The sequence below is a fragment of the Nomia melanderi genome, chromosome 5 (genome assembly GCF_051020985.1).
Source record: "Nomia melanderi isolate GNS246 chromosome 5, iyNomMela1, whole genome shotgun sequence".
NCBI classification, from domain to species: domain Eukaryota; kingdom Metazoa; phylum Arthropoda; class Insecta; order Hymenoptera; family Halictidae; genus Nomia; species Nomia melanderi.
This window is the reverse complement of record NC_135003.1, coordinates 13890108-13914381: the sequence shown is the minus strand read 5'-3', so window position 1 is coordinate 13914381 and position 24274 is coordinate 13890108. Positions and strand designations below refer to the sequence as shown.

Genomic DNA, 24274 nt, shown 5'->3' with positions numbered 1-24274 from the left:
ACCAGTTATAATATTAACCCTTTGCACTCGAGAATATTTTTCTCGACAAATATTCATTATGATAGTTTTTACAACTAACATAGAGAAATACCCTGCATAAATTAAGTAACAGAACTATTTTATTTCGACGTTCCATATGTTGATACATTAAATAAAATTTAATATTGAATTTTAAATTTTATTTTATTGGGTCAAAGCAAATGGCGACTGAAAGACCCTCGAGTGCAAAGGATTAAATATTTTAATGAATCTTACAGAAACTACCCTAAAATTACTAGATTTTCCACACATGCAAATTTTGTACTAAGTTGTACATGATCAACATTTGAAGATCATGTTGTATATCGTTGAACTTGACTTGAATATTTAAACACTATGGAAAACTGCAGATTTACCTGAATCATTTCCTTAATTTCCATAGATTAAATAATTTATATTGTTAAACTAGACGAAATTCTATTGTAATCGAGGGTTAATGATATCTTACGACGAAAGTCACGAAAACCGTTGCTACGGAGAAGTAAGCGATATTATATCCGAAGCGTGAAATATTTTCGTCGCAGTCGAAGCATTGAATTAAGAAACTCCATTGTACGAGCAGGACGTCCAACGTTAACGATCATTCATTCCTCAGCATGCTGTTCAAATATAATATTTTCATCGGCGACTCTGTGCATGTAACTCCAAGATTAACCTGTCGCGTTGCATGGGAAAGAGAATTACTTTCTCGTCCGAGGGAATCTGACTGCCTGCGCGCGGCGCGGCTGAGATGGCTGCAAAGTTCTTCCGGTAAGCAAAGCCCAAGGAATAGAGCGTTATTGTTAGCCGCGGCATGAACTTAAAGTTCACGGTTGCTGGAGCTCCGGCCGCGCTACAACAGGTCGCGCGCCGTTGGCAAATTATGTCGGTATACAACGGGAAAGTTAACTTCGGCAATTCATCAGTTGATCAAACAGCTGACGACCAAATTGAAGCGTTCCCATTTAGTCGTCTCTCCCACTAGCCCCGGGCGAAATCCTGTTAACGGGCTCCCGTATTCATTAGATCAAAAAATGTGTAAGAGGAACAATTCCCTCTGGCCAGAGCAGCTAAGCACACTTTAATACCCTGGCCAAATGAACGGAGTAAAAAGTTCTCTGTTTGTGCACCCTTAATGGGGATTGTCGCTGCTTATTCTGGCGAACACAGATGCACGGGATATTTATAGTATTCCGTTGCTGTCCGATGCTGAAAGACAATATTTGCTTTCGTTAGAATTACATAGTTTTGGATGGGACGAATGTCGGCATTTCGCTGAGATCAAACTTCCATGTTTGGAATACTCACTTATGAACGAATGATTGAACTATTCGAACAGCAAGAAATCAGCACACAGTTTCCCTATTCTCTATGATTTAAGCATTCGGTGTTTAGTTTAGCAGAATTTGCAAAAGGTTTTGTACTTTTAACGATCTTCGTCCGCAAAGGGTTAATATATTCTAGTAGATTTTCTAGAAATGTGGTGTCAATGCGTGCGACAGTTTTAGATAATATGGAATATGTATGATAAAGACAATGATTAGATCTGTATTTCTTTGTGGAACTAGATTATCATCGATCTTCTGTACTAGGAGCGTATAGAGTATATAGATGAAGTCACCAGTGGACAGACAATGAGCATAAAATGTGAAATCACAATTTAGAATAATTTAATGAGAAATACGTAGTGTACATACAAATGTGCATAACACAAAGCAGTGAATAATCAGTGTAATAGAAATGAAAATCGACCACAAATCAATCGATGAGATTTAATACTCCGTCTAATAAACCGAACGCTACTTCTAGAAACAATACACAACTACAAGCGATAAATCGTAAAATTGAGTGCCCTACTTGGAGCAAATTAAGGGATGAGCTCCGATTGGGTTAGAGTAATAGATGAGGTACGACTGGAAGGTTAGAGCTACGGGAATAGTTGCGTTCTAGTTGAGCTCTACTCTTGCGATCCTCAACAATAACTCGCTCTATAAAGTAAACGGAACTAAGCGCAGTAAAGGAGGCTGGAGGAGAACTGCTCCAAGTCCACGTTTTCTACGTGTTTGTCTGGCAACTCGTATCACCTGAAAAGAGGATTCTGAGATCTAAGGATCTGCTGCGAAAGTGATGATCCCAACGAGAAACTTCTGCTAGTTTTCCCAGCCGACGTTAGAAGAAAAAGACTAATTAGTATATAATTTTTAATAGTCCAACATGCCGGAACATGGAGTGAATTCAAACAAATTTATAGATAATTACTAAAAAGAGAACGTCTTTGACACCAACGAGACTAGCACGAAGAGTATATGAACTATAAATATGGCAAAACCACTGGCAAGTCCGGCAAAAGAAAGGAACCAAGGAAACGTAATTCCGGCTAGGTCAAAGGGTCACTGAAAGCAGCACATCCCATGAATATAAGAAACGGAATAATTAAACTGTTTCAACCTAGGGGAGCCGAAAGGTTGAAAAGGGTGAGAAATCTTTATTTCGAAAGGCAAAGTGACAAAGTGACGGGATAAGAAGTCCAGGCGGAAAAAGAGGCAATGCAGACGGCGTGTGGTAATATTTTTTCATGAAAGAGATGTTTGCCACCAAGGCAGCATCCGCCGAGAGCGTGGACCCGAAAATGAGAGAGAAGGAAGCATTGGCAAGATCTACATCCAGATTTTAGCCTCCTAATCTCACGAGAGATGAAGCCATTGCCGACGAAAAGAGGTTACAATCTCGCGTCTTTCGTCTAGACAGGAAGTTCTCGCTAGCGTAGCTGGATAATTCAGTTAGATAAGGTGCAGCTGAGAGGAAACATCGTTGCGACCAGAAAAATCGAGGTGATTTCAGCATCCTAGGTAGGTGAACCAAGTTACACGCGATCGATGTAACCGATTCAACTCGTGAATCCTTGATGGCGATTGCTACCTACTTACTTCCTAACTAGGAGCACAACAATCACTGTCCTGGACTCGTTAAGTCGATGATCAACCGGGAGTTCGGAGGTTGAATCTTCCGCAAAACCGATGGAATTTGCAAGGCTGCTGCAAAATTGGTTCTAGGGAACAATCTCCTTGAGGGGCAGCTTGCGGCGGTCAGAGAAGAGATCAAAGAGTCTCGGTTGGCCGTACAGAGGGCGGCAAAGGGGTCATTGGAAGCTGTTTCGCAGTTAGATAGGAACCACGCACAGGTGTTGAAACGCGTGCATTGGACCTGTGCCAACGCGGCGGGGTCCAAAAGCATTTTCCCAATTCGCGGTGAAAGCTCCGGGGCAAGAGACTGGAGGTACCAAGTGGATTGTCGTGTCGCATTACAACAAACTCAAAGGTGTCACATTCTGTGTATTCCTGTGGGTTACAGGGACTTCGTCATTGATATAAACAGTATGAATGGATAAATAGACGATGAAGGTAACGATGGTAACGATGGTTTCCAAAGCATGGAACCAGCGTCTCAGTAAATGATCTAGGAGAAGTAGCTTTGTGAAGATCTTCAACATGATTCAACAAATATATATATTACTCAGTTCATTCGAATTCGAAGTAAATATTATTCCTCTGAAATGAACTATTATACTTAAAAGGAAATATAGGCATAACATATGCTTAGAATTTTTCTCTTTTTCCAATTATTAATGACAAAGTAGCCGAATCGATCAGAGTTGAGAAAGAAATAGACCAAAGGGTTAAAGACTGAATTTCATCAGAATAAATGACACGAGAAAGACCATGATTATAGACATCAATCCATCGGTTCGCTAGTGGCTAATTACTGTTGTAAAAGTGAGCTGATCATCAAGTCTTCAGAACTTGAGCCTTGAGGTTTGAAAGCCCTTAATGCTCGAGTCATTAAACTCTAAGACTCGAGCTGCTGCATATATGAACACTGCAAAGATGATGCTCAGGAAATTTGTAGTGCTTCGAAGATGGAACTTTGAAATTTTTAATGCCCTGTTAATATAGCAACAGACGGTTCGAGTCTTCGACTGTCAAGCACGAGATCTCGAGCGTTAGACTCTCAAAGCTTAGTTCGAGTTTTCAAAGCTTCATTGAACTCCGAACCCGCAAGACTCAGCCTTTAAGGTTAAGCCACGAAGCTTCGAAGGCTCGAGCGGTTTACGACGCCAGTCGAGGATGTTTCAAATGAATGTCCTCCCGCGTACTGAATGACACGTCAGTGACGAGATGTTTCGAGTGTCGGAGGTTCAGCTGTTCAGTCGCTGCGATTTCAAAGATGAAATATACGGTGCGCCGAAGCGAGTCATTCCTTTATCTACTGCCAAAATAAGAGCAGCAGCGGACTGCGAGGCAAAGAGTGAGCTTCGCAACCATAAGAACATATGCATGCTATCAGGCCACGTTCGAACAGGTGGTTTGGATTGAGACAATCTCTGAGCAGACCCAAGTAATGAAGCATCACGTCCGTTGTTCCTCGATTGTAATGGACGAGGAGAATACTGAAGCTACCCAGCTAACAGAGGTACATCTCCGGATTGAAGCTTGAGGCAAGTTATCACGAAAAAGCATCCTATGAGACAGAATGAGCATCCAAGGTTTCAAAGTAATGAAATTTAACTATCTACGCGATATACGGTCTGTAACTTTGATTGTAATGTTTGTATTTTATATTTCCTGTTACAGTTTAATTAAAGATAATTAAGCGCAGCGATATTTATACGAATTCTAGAGTCTTTTCGTGAAGGAAATAAACCGTCCTAGATAATTATAGCTAAATTCGATGAAAGCATAAGGAAGCTTTGACTTTTTAATTCTGAAGTGATCCAACGGAAACAGTTTGCTCGTACCCGGTTAAGAATAACGACAGTTCGTTGGCTCATAAGTTACTTCTGTCATATAATTCAGTTATCCGCGGAGTCTTCGATAAAATCTATGTCTAAGTCGCGATACTTGTCGGAAACATCTCACAGAACGAAATGGAAAATCCGGGTTTACGATCGATCTAAATAGCGACTGTCAAAGTTAGTTCTCTAAACTGCAAACTCGGCAAAATAGAGGAAGCGAAGTCACAATCGATCTAAGCCGTGACATTCTGTTAAAGATACAGCGAATTTGAGGACAGATTTACCATATGGACGTGACGTGTTTGTTACTATTAAGATTGAGTATTCCATCCACGCGACTCTGCTGCTCTGCTTAGTTTCACGTTGTCTGAATTACTGAACCTTATCAGCCGTTGTTTCCTCCTTAGATACCGAATAAACGAAGATTCTATAAATACTTGATTCGAAATGCGATCACCTCTGAGAAGTGAATACCAGAAAACAAAATGCCGGACAGGTAGTTAAAATATTTACAAAACACCATAAATCGCGATGCTCCACTGTGCACAGATAATTCATTAAACTTAATTATAATTAACCGGAGAATCCTCTGACAATATCTCCGAAGAGTCGCATTCAACGTGTCATTTAATTTAATTAAACGCCTGCTATTCGTGTATTTAGAAGCGATTGTCTCGCAACGCCGAGGAGGTTGATTATAAATCTCGGATTTAAAATTGAGAAGATTCGAATCCGAATTTCTGCCCGACAATACGGATTCAGACTTTGCATGTCCGCGGAAGACGCTGCGCCAGACCATAGGGAATTGCTGTCTCGAAAGGGGAAATTCAGTTTCCGCTTTGATATCCCGAGAGCCTTTGGCAATGTTCGGTGGCCGAGTCTGTCGTCGAGCGCAAGACAGTTCTATCCGTTTGTGATCTATTTCGTTAACCGTGATATTATAATTACCAGCGAGCAGAATAAAGTGTACGAGGACGCCGGGAGTAAATTCATTGTTCGACTGTTGGCAGCCTTTGGCAGGATTCCGTGAGCCTGCGCTTATGAGTTGCTTGTCTGTACCAACGGGGGACAGGCAGTTCTGTGTGTAATCCAATTAAACATGAATGGAAGATGTAGGTGGAATATAGTACAATAGAAGTTAACGCCTTGCCTTAGAATAACGCGAGGCACACGGTGAAGATTTTAAACAGAATTTCACGAACACAAATGTTACTCGACTCTTGTCAATTCGAGAGTGAAATATTTTGGCGTTATCAATTTTTACGCTTTAGAGCGAAAGTGGATATAGAATTTGGATAGTTCTCTCTTTTCTCAATGAATTAACGATGAAATTGCATCGATCGCAGCTGAGAAATAAATCACAGTTAACGGTGCTTGTAGCTAAATCTGAGATAATTTATAAACGAAATTGATAACAAAAACGTTGGGAAGTATCTCTTATATTTAACCTTTGCAGACATATGTCACCGTAATTCGAGCTTCGATATCTCAACTCAAAAGCTGCAGACGAATAATTATTCAGCTAGGAAGAGATTGACATGTGGTTTCTTTTAGTATTTATGACCTCGATGCATAATTCAGTTTTTATAAAAAGAAATGTTAGAAGTTGAAGACAGTCTCGTCCGCAAAGAGTTATCAGAAAACTGTCGACCGTTGAGGATTAATATTCAAGACATTGTAGAGGATTGTTTGGCCCAATCAGCGGTGGATCGAAATCGACAAGGAAAATATGCGGGCCAGGTATTACGACAGTCCCTTTGTCATGATCTTGGTACTAAAACTAGGACAGATCATCTTGATTTTGGAGCAAAGGCTCGCCAGAACGTTAAACAGATACGTGTTCTGCTTAAAACCGTCAAAGTGTATCGCACAGCGTCCATTGTTGCGATCCCTGTGATCATTGGTGTGTCGCCAGTGTGCTTACTGATTACGAACCGTGTGTATGGGTACGAACTCTGTAAATCGGCCTCGTAACAGAGAAATGCCAAATAAATCACGCTGGAACGACAGAAACGGCAACGAGCGGACCGTAGGTTTTAGCTGAAGGAAACAATCTATAAAATAGAGACGGTCGTCGTGTGCGAGAGGAAGAATAACGCTCCAATAATTCAATGATTTATAAAGTAAAGTTTTCAACTACGATTCTCTCTGAAATGAAAATAAAAATCACGAAACACACACGGTTTATTATTATCGAGATGGTTTTATTATTTTCAATACAGATTTTTCATGATCGACGCAAATATCAATTTTTCATGTTTGCAGAGTTTTTGGAAAAACGAGAAACAGGGGGAATCACGCTTCAGTAATTCAGTGATTAATAAAGCACAGTTTTCAGCTACGATTTTCTCTATACTGAAAATAAGAGCCACGAACGATGCAAATTGTTCATTATTTTCAATGTGGCAGAGGCTTTTCGTAATCGATGCATATTTTTCATGTTCGCTATGTTTTTGGAAAAATAAGAAGAACTCTAGTAATTTAATAATTAATAAATCAAACTTTTCACGATTCCCTCTAAAATAAAAACCAAAACCACGAAACACACGGTTTATTATTATCGAAATGGTTTTATTGTTTTCAATGTAGATTTTTCACGATCGACACACATATCAATTTTTCATGTTCGCTAAGTTTTTGGGAAAATAATAAGAATCGCGTTCTAGTAATTTAATAATTAATAAATCAAAGTTTTCAACCACGATTCCCTATAAACTAAAAACCAAAGCCGCGCAAGATAAAAATCACTAGATCAATGATTCCGAGGTTCAACACGTACGCGACATTCCATCTTCCAGTTTGAATAGGCGATCATTTCAACCGGATCATCCTTAAAACACTCGCCTCGTACCGAACGGTTTCTGTGCACGCCGAATAATCATCGACGCGTGAAATTTTCCCAGTAGACACGATTTCCGCGGAGTTCATGAAGTCCGGAGATGATCTTGGCGCAAAGCGAGAGATGCGAGGAGACTGAAACGGGGAAACGCGTTCTATTCGATTGTCCGAGATAAGGTGAAACGCCGGGACTTCTATAATTGGCGGTCACTGTCAATGGTCCACAGTGGCCACTGTCGGAAATCGACTCGGTTTCGACACACTTGTGCAGGGGATTCTGAAAATTCTCGAGTATGCACTCGAACTTAGAGCAAATCGAACGGAAGTGATCATGAAATGAAGGTGGCCGCTTTAATTTTCCGATAGTAATTAAAACTCCCAGTGACACGCACAAGTAAGGCTTGATATTTCTGACTAATCGAATAATATTTTTTAACCATTTGAACGGTGTCGAAATGTAGACATTCTAAATGCAACATTGTGTAACACACTTTTTTAAACGAACGCGATGAGCGAGAGAACAATGGGAAATAAAATATGCAGGACACGTTCTCTTTAACATTTTACGTGTTACAGTAGAGTGCGTACAGAAAACTGCTTAATAATGAAACTGTTTCAACCTTGAACTTCTAATACTGGTCAACCGTTGAATGGTTGAAGTTAACTTCACTGTTGTGGAATAACGTGTTAACCCTATATAGGCTCGTGTAACTTTGAAGTCGCACATCAATATACCGAGTTAAATTGACGTATTTAATTTTTTATTGCAAAATGAAAAACGACATTAAATAATTAACCAATTTAAACTTTTGTACACACAGGCGTTTACGTTCAACGTCATTGTAATTTCAAAGTTACAAAATATATTCGTTTCAATAAAATTATTGAAACTATTGTATACATAGTTAATTTGTGTTCATATGTTGATATTTATTAATTTCATACTGCATTAATTTTGTTATAATCACGAAACAAAATTCGGCCCATAGAGGGTTAACTTGCCTCATATAGAACTCTGCATACATTACACCTACATATTTACTTGTGTAGAATAGGTGAGACCTTTCCTGAGAATTTCCTTTTTATGAATGATTGTGCGAAAAGTAGATGAACACTAATAATCAGAAATAAAGAAATTCAATTTATTACTAAGTGACTTGCAAATGTTTTCAGCTAATGAAGAAGTAAAGAGTGTTTGTAAATAATCATTTTACGTATTAATATGTGCATATTTTAATTAGATTGCACTGGTGTAGTAGCAAGCTCTTCTTCGTAAATATTTCGAAAATGAGAACGAACTTTGCTAATATGCTTCACGAGTGAAATACTAATCAAAACTTTCATAAATGATGTATTTTGAGTTTGTAAGACACTCAGAGAACATTGTATTTGCCTAGTGTAATGAAAACCAACTTTCACTTCTTCAAGCCAAGATACCTAGCACTCTGTTACAACGTTCTACAAAAAGCACGCGTGAAGAATACATGACTTTAATGAAAACGTGAATTAAAAATACGGAGGAAATTGTTTTACTCAAAGCCTTTGCAAGAAAGTCGAGATTGAACATTTTTTCATCTCCACTCTGCATTCCATTCTTCATGAAAAACCAATTTTCACCTGTAACTTTAGCTACTGGTGTTGGTTATTAAATTGTCTGCTGAAAGCGAATATACTGTTACACGGAATATCTACTGCAGTTTCATTATACTTATAGATCAACTGTAATATAACTCAGAACATAGTAAACGTATATACACACATTGATAATATCTAGATAATATCAGACAATTCATCTGTGACAATGACCAGAGAGTAATCGACTCAAACTAAATTAACAAAATTTCATCGAGAATAATTTCGTTGTCCAGATTGATAAATCAATAAGTCCACAGAAGTTCTGTACACAGAACAAGAGGTAGTCCCATTATGCGAGAACCGAAAATTCGGGAAGTATAAAGACGTCTGATTAAAAGGAGTAAGTGAATGGATCGACGGAACCCAAGATAACATAAACAGGGAAATTCCATTGTAGAAACGGAACAAAGGGAAATATCTCATTTGAAGCAACAGAACTACAAAATCGAGGTCCGAGTTACCGAAGCTTGCAACACGAGAACAATGGTTCTGGATCACGAGCAGTTTCGTCTGCTGCTGTAAAGGGGGTTACATAATCATGTTAGAATGCAATTAATAATGTACTTAAGTGGCAGAGAGTAGAGGCAGCCTGGCGATCGTATTTAGACTACGTGAATTTGAAGAAGGAGAATCACGGTCTGTCGTGATCACTGGCAATTAATCGGTTAACTGCGGAATTTTCTTGAAAAAATCTCTTGTAGACTTCGTAATGAAAATCAAGCAGTGATTAATACTTGCGTCTAACTGGAAATGCGTCTACGATATATTTTAATGAGAAACCAGCGAAATAGAAAAGAATCTCATGTATATTCGGAAAAATAAATAATTCATTGTTGAGAAAAGTATATTATTATGGGTTTCAAGATGTACATTCGTTGACGAAGATAATTGGTTAATTGAACGAATCAATTCTCGAGACTGTTTCTGAAAAACTGAAATTTTTCAAAGGAAACAACATTAAAAAATGATTTCTGTATTATGAACATAGGCATTACTGTATAATTAAGATAAATACAAATATTAACAGGTTAAATGAAAATAGTATTAAATAAGTCCTTTCTTTCTCGTAACTATAACAATACTACAAAAGATTCAACGTTAAGACCGACAAAAATTCTGAACGCACATTAACCTTGCATACCAAACACAGTAGTACGTTAAACGTAACATTAACATTGACTTCGTAATTGACTGAAATTCAAAATTCAGTGAAAAGTACCTGTTAATCAATCGAAATATTAAACCGAGGTATTTACTTACACGTGCCAAACGGTTATAATTAACTCTATCGCGACATACCGTGGCACGCGAAATTAGATTATGACGAATCGATAAAAGATACAGAACCTACTGAACCTCCAGGGCACAAGTTTTGATTGAATTGGCTAGCCATCGGACGGTTCGACGCGAGGCTTAACTGGGTCACATCTGACCCGATATAAGGTTCGCTCGTTTATGCATGATAGAAGCAATCTTTTATCTTACTTCTCCGTAAATATTATGAACTATATATTTCAGTGTTTGAAGAGAATAAATATTATTTTATTATTGTAATTAATGTACAAATTTTAGCTTGTTCTTGCGTACTTTTCACTTAAGAATATATTCTACTTAGCACAATATTTGAAATAAGATTATCCTTTCATTGCAAAGTTAAGCAAAGCTTTTCAGTAGATGTGACTACCTTATACGATTTCTATTATTTTTATGTTATATTTTTATACTACAGATTAGACCTAATAATAAGTAGTAAAAATGCAAATGGCGTTGGTTATATATAATAGAAAGAGCACGAGCACTTCAGAGATCCCTCTGAGATCGTCGTTTCAGGAATGCTAATGCAAAAGTGAAAGCCAGGAATGCGGCTTTCAGCTGTATAGTTTCGGATTTTAGTTCCGAGGGTGGATAGCACCGCTAAATACTTGACAAGTTCTTTTATCACGACCACAAAGACGGTGCGCCGGCTAACCTCTTTCATATAATTCCGGATCTAATGTTTCCTCGCGCTTTCCACTTCAAACGACGATTTGTCCTATCCACAATTCACGAAATAGAATTATATAGCGAATAAAAGTTCGTTATTTGTAAACGCGATGAAACACGAAGGAAAAGGATGCACTATTATTATGCAATCACAATGAAGTGTGGTGTTAATAGAACTGTCGAATTAATCAAATATTAATATCATTTTGCAAATAATAATATTCATTCAATCAGTATCCTGATTTATCATTTATTTCGCAATTATTGATACTGATTTCGAAAACAGATTTCACATCAATACTATATTGAATAAAAAAATCGAGAAAAATCTGTTACAATAGTTAACGTTACCTTGAATATTCTAAATTCTCAAACATTCCGTACTATTCACTAATCCCTAATAACACTGATCCACAAAATTTAACTTCCTTTTATTACACAAGGATTAATAGAGTGATCTTAATGAAATCAAATAAACTCTTATTAACCGATACATTGCCTCGGCACCTGTCGAGTTTAATGCAAAACAGCACATTTCGAATTTCAGCGTCATTCGAAGTCATTTAGATGCGATCTCCCGTATTCCCCTCGATGCTCAGGAATTAAAATCACACTTGAATCGACGCCATTATCACGATATTCCCAAACGGTCAATTCGACGCCTTACCGGTGGCCAGGTTTCACCGGGAACACAACCGCGCACGCGTCGCTGTTTCGCGAAAACATTCGTTCCCGCGGTTGTTATAATTGTCAGGCACCGGTAGCGCTCGAAATCGTCCAGGGGGACAGTAATTATATCTATCGGACGGGATCTGTAATTATTCGCTTAGGCGGACTGCGCGGCTAGGAAACGCGAGCGATTCCGCGGAAATTCTAAATGTCATATCGTTTTCTCGGTGTCGCGTGTGTTCGATGTCCACGCGACGGCTCCGTTGTTCACGTGTATCGTATCAAGATGATGGAAACGGTTCGTCACTCTAATCGATTATAATTATTTAATTAGAACTACGTTAATCGCTTGTCCGGCGCGGTAACGACACGCTTCAACGGGAATTTGAGAGCGGACATTCCTCGTTAATAACGATGACGAGATTAGCGCTTTTAGTCGGAGCTATTCATTGTTTGCCGTGTATGCCAGTAATTTGCATTTGCGGCGGAATTTGCTAGGCGGCCTGTGATAGGAAGAGATTAGATTACATGTAAAAATAAGCGTAAGTGCTTCCGATAAGATGGAGCTTGAATATTTGATGAAGACTCTTGTATTATTAGCGAGAGACGTTAATCGGGATCTGTTCAATAATGCGCGTGGTCGGTGAATGTTTAATTTCAAACGAATTACAAGTGAAACAGTGATGAATATTTTTATGACTGAAGTTTAAACTGATAAACTACAAAGTTTTCATTTATGGTTATTGGTTTGTGATTCCTCTGACTGCATATTTCTCTATCTTCCTTATTTTTTAATATAATCTATATTAATCTTCAGTAAATGTGGATTGACAATTTTTATATTTAACATAGTTTTTTATCTCTACTACTTTACAAAATACCTTATAATTATTGATTTTCCGCTCTCAAACCTATTTTTACTGCGTAAACAAGCGCAGCTACAAGGAAAACGTTTAATCTAATAGACTTCAATGTTCTACACGCGAAATTGTCGAAACTATGTAATTCTATTCGAATTAGGTGTTAGTTCGGTTAAGCTCGTCGTTAAATTGTAAGTCGCTTGTTTCTGGTGGAAGATGTTCAATTATTCATTAACCTCAAGGACACTTTTCAGGAATATACAGAAAAATGTCGGAATGAATAGAAACACCTATAATAACAAGAACAAAATGCCAGCTGAACACTTGAACGTGGACTCGTCGATGGGTTCGTTGATCCGAATTTTTAATCGTTAAGGTGACCAATTAAAATCCTCTGATTGGTCTCTATTGAATCCAGTCACGAACAAGGCAGCAGGTTTACTGTATAATTGTAAAGCATTGTACAATACAGACATGATATACTATCGATATACTATCGGAATAAAATGTTATTTGAATGGCAATAACGAATAAATAATTAAAGATTTACTAAATCATTTGCTATTCACCATTCCTTATTCCAATCTGAAATATATTAAGTGAAATAACCTAACTTCGAATATTAACATGAAACTATAGAAAATATAAACTGGGAGTTCCAATGACTGTTATTCTTAAAAATATCACCTTCGAGTCAAATAAAAATTTATTCGCCGTAATTCGAATAAAACTCGATAAACAATTCCAAAGTTTTAATAACCGCGCTTATATAACAACTCATATTCTTTCCAAAGAAATTACACCGTGAATTATGAATAGCGCCATTAATTATTATTCGCATTACTATTACGTGTCAAACCAGCTTCGAAATTTCAAGTGGCCCCGCGAGGTTTTTCGTAAAATACGGGTCATATAAATTTCCCGTCCAAGTACTGTTCCAAGAAGAACATTATGCATAATTCCTGCGAATTCAGCGATTCTCCGTGAAGTCTCGCGCCGGAGATGCGTAGGAGGCATAAGGGCTGGAAAAGGAGGGTTACGTCATTCGATTTTTACTGCAGAGACATTGTTTAGACACTACCTGGGTACCGGCGCGTGCTAGACACCTTTTGCATTGGAAATGCGCTGTGCACGGTGCATCGTTTCTATCGGAATCAATGCAAGCCCCGATATATAGTACACTAACGCCAAAAGTGAATCCATGCGAATGCGAAAGGCGTCGAAACAGAATGGAATATTCAATCGTAATTGTTGCATGCGGGGGAAATGTCATCGGCTCGTTCCAACGGATTTTAATTGTTATAAATGAAATATTATATTTAGATTTCAGAGTAGAACAGAACTGAATTTGACCGTTATTTAATGATCTTGAAAAACGTGCCAGGCACGTCGAGACGTTTCTGTTTCAAAATGGTCAACGATGTCTTTTACACATTGATCATCTTACGCATATTAGATTGTTTCGAAATGTATCACTCTATACGAAATGATTAACAAACGAGATTAATGTCCATGGTAAAATAGGTAAAAACAAAATTCATCGCGAGATTTGTCAAATCTCTAAATTCATTTCCAGCGCAAGTGATGAGGGGAATAACTATTGAAAATATGACTAATAAAAATTGAAGTAAAGTATTATATATACACTGAGTAAAGATTTGACTCAACAAAATGTTAGTAATTTAATAGCGTGTCGTTTCGGTCGTTCTTAAACTAAATGAGAATGACGGATGACCTTTTCAAAGAACAACATTTTCAAAAGCTTTTACTGTTTCGATCGAGACTAAATATAACTGGGTAAAACGTGATTGTATCTGCGAAATATGTAAAGGATATAAAACTGGTGTAAGTTCTTCGTATGATTTATTTTCGTGATAACGGAATTTAAAAATTTCGCGAAACTGGAACATGTTCGTTCGTGGCGTTACTTGTTGCAATCATGAATGCATACGTGATAAGCAAACTTTCGAAGTCGATTATTTCGAAGACAAAGTATTATACGACGAAATTGGATCGGACTTTTTCGACTTATTTTTGAATTTAGAGTGACCTTTCGCCTGGTTCTGCCAACTGAGTTGAGACTCTTTGTATGAATCGTGCTGTATATTCTCGAAAAAGCAAACTGCATCGCGCATAATGGCGTCATCTGTACGTTCGCACAGTGTTTTCTTGCGATATATCAATTTTCACGAAAAAGGAAGTGAAGTTTACCTTCTAAGAAAATTCTGTTTATAATTTGTAGTACTACATGCATTAATTTAATACAATAATATTAAAGTTGATACAAAATTTTTTTACCAGACGATACGTTTGTTAACAGTATAACAACAGAAATGTGTAGTATTTATTGTATGACAAATACAGTGATGAAGTAGAACTTGCTATTGTTCTACGTGCTAAATTATCTAAATTACAATTGTCGACAGATTTTGATATTACTATCTCAATCTGCTCATTTCAATAAAATGTATTTCTTTCAACATTTGGCTTAACTGAGATATCAATTATTTTGTACGTGCACATTTATTTGTAAAGGTTCATTAATGGCTTTTGTGCGGAGTTAATTATCGGCGATGTATTATTCAATAATCAATTGATCGTTTCTATAATATGCTATTAATAATATAATTTTTACTATAAAATGAATGATAAAATAAATTTCTGATGCTACTGAAATTATGAAACACTGGTTTCCATAATTAAAATTAGTTAAAACACTGGTTAAATACAAATAATGAGGTAATACACAAGTCTCTTTAGCTTCAATTATTTCAACTAACGGTTCCTAACTTTTTACTTTAAATCTACAATAAAAGGTTATTATTGTTCTCGCTTCATTTGGGTATCCTATAAATACACCATATTTCATTAAATAAATGTCGTAACCCATTAGTAATGCAATAAGCTTTATGCTTAATGATGCCAATTAAACTGAAAATTGTTCCGAGGTAATTAAACCAGGAATTTTACACGTTTACGACAGTAATCAGTGTGTCGAGCTTAACTGGAAATGCTCTGATTCCTAAAGAGGTATCAATTCCGAAGTGAAATGTGTTTGACCTTGTATTGACCTTAAAACATCCTACGAAGGTTACGTTGAAACTTTCGAATAGAACATTCCTATTTTTCATTATACTTTTACACTTGACTTTAAGACATTTTTAAAACACGCAGACTCGTTATATTTGCATAAACCATTATTGTGAGACACACGCGTCTAAACATGACGTGCTCACGATATTACCCTTACCTGATATAATTACACCGCAGGGAGGTCGCTCAATATCGGGTAACGCTGACACTGACAGCACATCAATTTTCGACATTTACGTGCTTAAAACAGTGTACGCGAAAAATACACAATTCCGGTACCTCGAAAACACCCGAACGTCAACTACAGAAATATAGAATAGAAGCTTCTATTTAAAAACTGTAACGCAACCTTCGTAGGACGTTTCAAGATTACCCCAAGAAAAAAATTGAAAAAATAACAATCTGTTATACAATTCCCTATAACTTCTGTCTTAAACATTTCTTCGTATCAGTGGTTCCTCTTAAACCGGACACAATGTAAAGAAATATAAAAGTTTCAAGTATGTTCTCATAAGTTCATGAAAAGCTTGAATTAAACATTTTTGTTACATTTCTTTTACGATTGTACATTTGTCTTAACACTTAGCACTCCACATAGTTTTGTGATATGTCAGCCAATCTTACCAAATTTTAATAGTAGTCCTACTGAAAATTAACAATGTTATATCATTTCTTAGACCTTTAATTCCCTTCTTAGTACGAGCTTTGTATATTTGGAAGATCTAATAATCTTAAGGTAGTTTTCTTAAGATTCATTAAAATATTTAATATTAGATCTGGTGCAATATTGGAGCCTACAGGGTTCAAAGGGTCGATTCCCACAGTATTTCAATTAATCTTCAGGAACATTTAATCACCCGGTCGCTTCAAATGGCGTGCAATTGACGGAGGTAAACCTGTGTAGATGCTAACCATTGAAATTCCGAACAACCAGCATACGAATCTAGTTGACGAATTAGATGAAGTTCCTCGTTGGGTCCCATTACAAAGTATCCACTAGCTGCTGCTACTATATTTGAACACAACGCTACCAATCTTTCACGGACGGTGTACTAAAACCATTCACGTGCTAATAAATGTTAATTAGAATGTAGTCCGCGGATTAGCTCGAACGCGTGCAGCTGAAACGGTCGACTTGAAAGTTTCATTCGGAATAGGATATCCAAGTTTACGATGGCAATCTTCCTAAACTATAGAACCGGATGGCGTTGCTGCCAAGGTTTTCAACTGACTTCACTTAAAGCCTCCATAATACCGGCGTTTTGAATTAAGGGACTCAGAAATAACTAGTTGCCATCATGGTTACTTCGCATAATGAATACTTTAGAAGATACTTTATGACTTCTAGGTGAAGTCAAAATTAACCGTGTCGTCTATGCGTTAGATATTGATATGCAAGTATCGAATTTAACCCTTTGAGCACGAATGTCGATGTTCCGGGAGATCAGATGTTCATATTTGGAAGACCAAGTCGCGAACAAATGATTTAATTAGCGAAAGCAAGAGATCAGAGACTAGAGCCGAGCAGCGGTGACATATATTATACACAAAAGTCGTTTAGCATCAAGTTCCCATCATATTTCAGAATCATCCAAACCAGTAAGGAATTGCTAAAAATAATTATCATTACGTCATACACATATAATTGTGACTAAGGGTATATTCTCATTGAACTTGCGATACTCGTTAAACGCGAAGCAACGAAATACGTAATTTTATTTTAAATGACTGTATATACGTTAACACGTCCGCCATGATGGTTACCGTTGACCGAACCTTCTAGAATATTCGAATGCTATTACATCAGGAAAATTGATACGTAAGAATACTTAGTCATAAATAACTAGACAATAGCGTCCTATATAGACTGATACCAAATTGTTAATAATTTATAACATAATTTGTCTTTGCTATGGAGGATACGTAATGCTATATAAAACGGTCAAAATTCTCGTGGCAAGCATCGCGTTAACCCTTTGAACTCTAGGTTCCAGTATCGCACCAGTTATAATATTAAATATTTTAATAAATCTTAAAGAGACTACCCTATAATTATTCGATTTTCCACACATCCGAATTTTATACTAAGGAAAATAAAAGATCGAAGAAATGTAGCATTTCTCATTTTCGCTAGGAATACTATAAAAATCGCAGTTGCCGATAGACTACAAAACGGTTTCAAAGCAAAAGTATATATTTCATCACTTCCCAATATAAACGTACACTTATGTATAAGAGCTTTTCCCTGTATTGTTTCAGTTGCATAAAGTACCCTGTATATGGTACGTATAACGCCAATGTCAGTCAAAGCAACTAAAGCAATCTGACTGTGTAGTGAGTTTCGAAATGCAACGACTAATCCAATTACAGTATTCGTGATTAATATGGACGTGGGAAACTGTACCTTTCACACGAACGTTTTCGTTATGCATCTTGACAAGGGCCACATTTTATTCACTTAACCTCCAAAAATTCAAATGTGCTCGACACGGCATGCGCACAATGCAAAATCTTCCGCCGAAGTGAACGTGCTAAAGACAATGCGCGCGATTTTTTCATTTTTCATATTTCTGCCGCTAGGTGGCGCCACACGCGCACACACTTATATGCATATTCATTAGTAGCGTCCCCTACGGAGAAGTAAAATTTAGTGAACGTTGTACAGCAATGCACGTGAAGAGAGGATCTTTTGGCTGAGGTAATTTGCAATCAATTTATTATTCCTTATCGAATTATAAGCAAATGCGGTGACAACAATGGCCTTGTATTATATTTATAAGCAACACTCTTTGTGTTCCTCTATATTTCAACTTGAATTGCCTAAGTTTCGGTTTGAAGCGTGTTTAACGTTAAAACTACAAAGAATTTAATATGATTGATATGTAATCCGTATGAAAATTATAACAATAGATTATTTTCAGTTTCTTTCGATATTTGTTGTAGAATTCAAGTGAAATTATTTATTCTCAAAACCATTTGAAATATTCGATGCTTTAGAGATGTCAATCCTTGTGAAAGGAAACCGAAACCAGCCATTTTGGCTGTAACGGTAGTTCTAGTGTTACATTGTGTGACGTCTAACCAAATCAAATGACTAGTTCACTCAATTAAACGACGATTATTTAAAAACATTCCTATATTGTAAATAATACGATAATAACAGCGCAATTCAATTAAATAATTTAATATTGTACTTCTTTCATTTCGTTTTCAAAACAACCTGGAGTGCTAATTGTTAAAACACTCAAGATCAATTTTATCCAAAGTTTCTTCAAATTATCCATTTTATCACGTGTACTGTAGCACTGAAGCTCTCGACTGCCACTAAAACGGAACGACCAAATGTTTCCAACGTGACGCGACACTAAGACGCCCTCTAAATGTGAAAAACACGTTTGTCCCGGCAACACCGACATCTTGCATTAACTGCGAGCGTTGTTCCATTAATGGGTTACTTTATTTTAGATTCGCAACACCGTTGAGGCGTACAACGTACGGCGCAGTGGTAGACTGATTTACTGATTACAACGTTAAGGTTGAAATTTATTATTAATTAATTCGGAAGAAGGCGAAAGCCCCGGTGAAAGGATCGTGGAAACTGGGGAACTTCTGACGCTGGTAAAGAAAAACGGCGGAGGAACTGCGAGGATGAAACGAGGAAGTCAGGAATAATTTGACTTTAACGAAGAATAGCGAAGCTGTAAAAAGGAATGCGTGGGTTAATGAGGGCTGTCATTTCTTAAGGCTTCGCTGTAGACCTGTAGTAATGCCTCTATAAAAACCGAGCTTCTTAAAACGGGGATGGTATTAATTTATTGAGAGACGTAAAAGTGGGACGGCGAGTAACGGGGAAAATAAAATTTCTAAATATATTCTGACACAAAGAACTTTACCTTTATGGTTCTTTATGCGTACTCGACTATATACTTCACACTTTGTTTCCTTAGTTTCCAAGTTCTGCGATATGAAAGAATCACCATCCACATATGTTATTTATATTTGATGTATCGCCAATTATTTAATTATCAAGGCTTCAACCATACCTGTCCATTCACAATAATAATTTAGAAAGCTTAGAACGCTTTGCTTTTATGTTGAAAGCATTCTTTATCTCAGGGAAGCAATTAACATAAATGAGGTCTCCAGTTTAACCCTTTGCACTCGACAGCATTATTCATTAAAAATATTCATTACTTTCTGACTAAATATCAACGATATCTTCCGCGACTAACACAATTGATTATCTCATATAGATTCAGAGACAGAACTATTTTACTTGATACATTACACAAGGTTTAATATTGAATTGAAATACTACCCTGCTTCGTTAATTAGTGAAAACGAAACTACACTTAAGTTTTAATAACCTCGTCAATATCCTCGAACTATCGAAAATCCTCTTCCACAAATACGAAATCCACAGTTACAAGTTCACTCCAGTAGAATGGGATTATCGTCGTACACTTATCCCAATAAAATCGTCAGCGCAAGAAATGCATTTTCGGTTGAACGCTCGACCCCGCGAATTGCGCCGTAATAACAGTCTATGCATGCACTAGATGCACGCGTGCTGGACCGCAAGAACGAGTTTCGCCGTTCGCGCCGGCGAAATCAGATTGCGAGCAGTTGCAAACTTTTTCATCGGGACGGCAGCGTTCCCCGAAGAACCCGTAAATATCCGGTTTTGCATAAGCCCTCGGATTGGGCCGTAAATTCTATTTTAATCTGGCAGCACAATCAATGAAACGTTAATCAATCGGAAGCAATTCGGCGTCGCGTGCGTCTGTCCAGGCAAATTACAAAGCGGTCGGGCGGGGCAGGTCGGCGTGTTATCAAGCGCAGCTTATTCAAGTTTTATCCTGTGTTTACGGTGACCCCCGGATACGTGCGTAGGTGCAAGCATTTAATTTTGTTTGAAAAATGCACGACAGTCGCGCGTCGGCCTCGCAATTACTTTCATGCGTGTACCAACATCACAGCCGATTGCACCTTCCAACGGCCGTTGCGTACGCGGCGCTCGCGTAATTAACGTGTAACCAATGCTAAATTCAATTACATCCCGTAACGAGTAACCGAATATTGATTTGCGAGCAGTATCGCATTGAACCGGACTTTTACAGCCACGCGAATTCGCGTGGCGAGCGAACGTTTCCTTTTGAAGGGGCCGTTTTCATGATCTTGAAAATGATTGGCGCATAATTAATAGTTTATGCGTCTCGCTACGTGGAACTGTTTACTATTTTTCGATCAGCTGCGAGGCTTCGTTCTCAAGGGAGTTCAGTTCGAAAGTTAAACAAATTTATCATTACGATTTCACTTGTTTTTCACTTAAAGTTCAGAGCGAATCTTGTTACGATCCGGTTTTCGGGAAAACTGAATTTGAACTTTTCACGGAATTATGTACGTGGAATAATGCCCTCTCGATTGTGCCGTTTGTATTTAAGCATAATTAAAGCCGAATGGATATGTGCTTGACAAATATTCACGCTCAATTTCCTCGTGCGCGAGGTCCCAGGAGAACAAACATCATTCCATATTTCCGACTTATTTTCTCATATAAATTCACACCTCTCCCAGTTGAACCATCAGTTACGAGACACCTTGTATAATTGTTAGTAAGTGCATGTAGAACCGTAGGAATATTCTTTGATTAAATGTACGTTCGCAACGAAGTTTAATTGACCCCGTGCACTCGGAAGCTTTTCACCGGAAATGTTCAACGTTTCTCGACGAGATACAGTCGGGATTTTTTTAAATTAACTTAACGAAAATCATAGGAATCAAGACGTAAAAGGACATAAAAGACATTACGCATCAAACTTTACAATTTTTGCTGTATAAAATTCAGTGGTGACTGAGAGTCGCACGACGGGAAGTGTTAATCCACCTCCAAAATTCAGCGACGTCAAAAACGTGAAACGGCTAGACATATGTGCACCGCACTGGTATGAAGTACATTTATCTATATGCATATTACAGCGCGAGTCTCGTAAAATCTTGACAAATGTACTTCTGGTATTTTTGCAAGCAGTAACGACTAGCTGCACCGACCGTAGCTTTGTCAGTACAGCTTGTCGGATTTCCCTCGGGAACAGGAATTCGGGATGCCTGATGGTCCGTATGTTAATCCGGACCATTGTATAGACACGAGCAAAATTTCGTGTCGATCCTTCAACTCGTTTTCGCATGAATAAGTAACGAACCGAGAAATTCGCAGGCAGTTTCTCACTTGTAATAATGGAGATCGTAAATCAGTCGGTTTCAGTGTCAACTAATTGCATTCTAATATGAGACGAACAGGTACAAACGAGTTGAATCGTATCATATGCAACCGAACAAAATAATCATAAAGTACAAATCATAATCGTATTAACACTAGAACTACCGTAACAGTCAAAATGACTGGTTTCGATTTTTTTCTTTAGCAATTATTGATATCTTCGAAGCATTGAATATTCGAAATGATTTTGAAAATAAATAGTTTCAGAGTACTATAATGAATGTCTGAAGAAACTGAAAATAATCTATTGTTACAATTTCTATAGAAATGCTCGGTAGTTCTAGTGTTAAAGGAGAATATTCTTTTCCTGTAATTAGTTAATAGGAACCAGACAGTCTTCTTAGATGTTAGGTGAAAATTTTATTTCCGGGTTGAGAGCTCGAGCGCACAATGAAACATTCGGTGAAAATTTATTACGAGCCATGTACGAATGCAAACGCCATTTTGTGCGAAAACTCACAGTGCTGCAGGTGCAAAGTGTAGATAATGGTACCCATCTATTGGCAAAACGATCGATGCCGTCCATAATGATAATGAAGATATATTGGTCAGTGTCTGATATTTCTCTAGCGATGCTACGACGCTACGTTTTCCAGAACAACTGTTAGCTTCGCTAACATCTCTTTAGACAGTCGTTCTCACATATTAGCAGCATTTTACCGGAGAACATCACAATGGTCGCATAGAAACGTCGAAGCAGTCGGACCTTTTTGGCTTTTAGACAAAAGTTGATTGCAGTTCCGAAAAAATTCTGTATACCCACATAGAAACAAGCATTTCCTTTATAAAACTGAAGTGACCTACATTCTCGAGTTTAGCAATTAAATCAGAAAAAAAGGTAACTTCGTTTTGATGAAAGTAAACCGGCGAAGAAAAGTTCCTCCCAGTACTTGACTTTTCATCAGAGGTTGAAACGGTTCCCAAGGTAACTGATAATAAGTAATATATAAAGGTTTTGATTGAATCAGTTACAAGAACTGGAACAGTGTTATAGCAGCTGCGGGTGAAAAAGGTAATGGCTTGTATTGGTAACAGCTACAATTTTACGGGGCTGTTAGAACGTCGGTTTTATATTGATTTTTCCCAAGCTTACAGTCGTATAAACATTGATCTACCGACGTTTTCTTTTCGGGCTATACACTTCTCATTTACGATGGGAAACTAAGCAAAAGTCCCATAAGTTCGTGCCATTTATCTTCCTGCTGTATAAAATGATACTTTATCGAACATGAAATTTCCACCATTTCACCACCTGTCTTTCGGTAGTAAAAGTCCCGACGTTTTTACCATGCACCGTAGATGGAAGAAAGACCGGCTGAATACAGATCACCGTCGATAATCCACAGGAGCAATAAATAAACGTCTCCATCGCATATATCGTAAATAAAGGAACATTATATTCCAGTCTAACAAAGTGATAAATGCCATTCTTCACCCTTGTTCTAACTTTAACACTTGACCTATAATGTCAGACTCGCGAGGAAAAGTTCCGACTGAATATGAGAAATCTGCGTGTCATTTATCATTTTAAATATAAATTAAATATCACTTTTCTATCATGAATCGTTAAGCTTTGGAGTAAATGGAAATGTAGAAATTTGTTCTTTTCTTAATAAATGATTAACGATAAAGCTAAGGGTTAAGTAGAATAGAACACTGCGGCGAACGAAATACATGTTTTAATTTGCAACAACATATACAACAAACGTGTGTTCGCCAACAGAATTTTCTGTAGGGAAGAAGCACATTCGGAGTATTTGCGGCGGGGAAAATGAAAATGCTTTGTGTTTCAAATGCCCGTGCTATTTCGACGTAGAGGAGCTGAAGAATTATAGCGCCGGTAGGAATTCGCAATGACCCCTCTGCTACGGTGAATTGATTGTATATTAATTCTGGACATTCGTTTCACTCGCCGTTGAGAAGGAAGATGAATTCTGTTTACCGCATTTACCATTTTTATCCAAAATGGAAATAATCCCTCAGCAGAAGACACATATTTCCGCCGATGAAATATTGCTGCGGGTCGTGAGGTGTACAAGTAATACTATAAAATAAGTAAAAATGATCGCTAGCTGTGAGATGATTCATCGTGTCGATGAATATGAA

The 24274-nt window shown here is 37.6% G+C and overlaps 1 protein-coding gene across 14 annotated transcripts in view; it reads right to left on the bottom strand.

Annotated features, from left to right (window-relative positions):
* LOC116424252 (uncharacterized) overlaps positions 1–24274 on the bottom strand; it is a 228659-nt gene that overhangs the window by 182393 nt on the left and 21992 nt on the right. Inside the window, exon 1 of one of the 14 annotated variants that reach the window (XM_031970456.2) lies at positions 18293–18411. The exons of 12 other annotated variants lie outside the window; for them this stretch is intronic. The gene's annotated coding sequence lies outside the window, so the exon portion shown is untranslated. Of the gene's footprint in view, positions 1–18292; positions 18412–24274 lie in introns of those variants that run through there. One more of the 14 variants, XM_031970437.2, reaches the window with a different exon arrangement.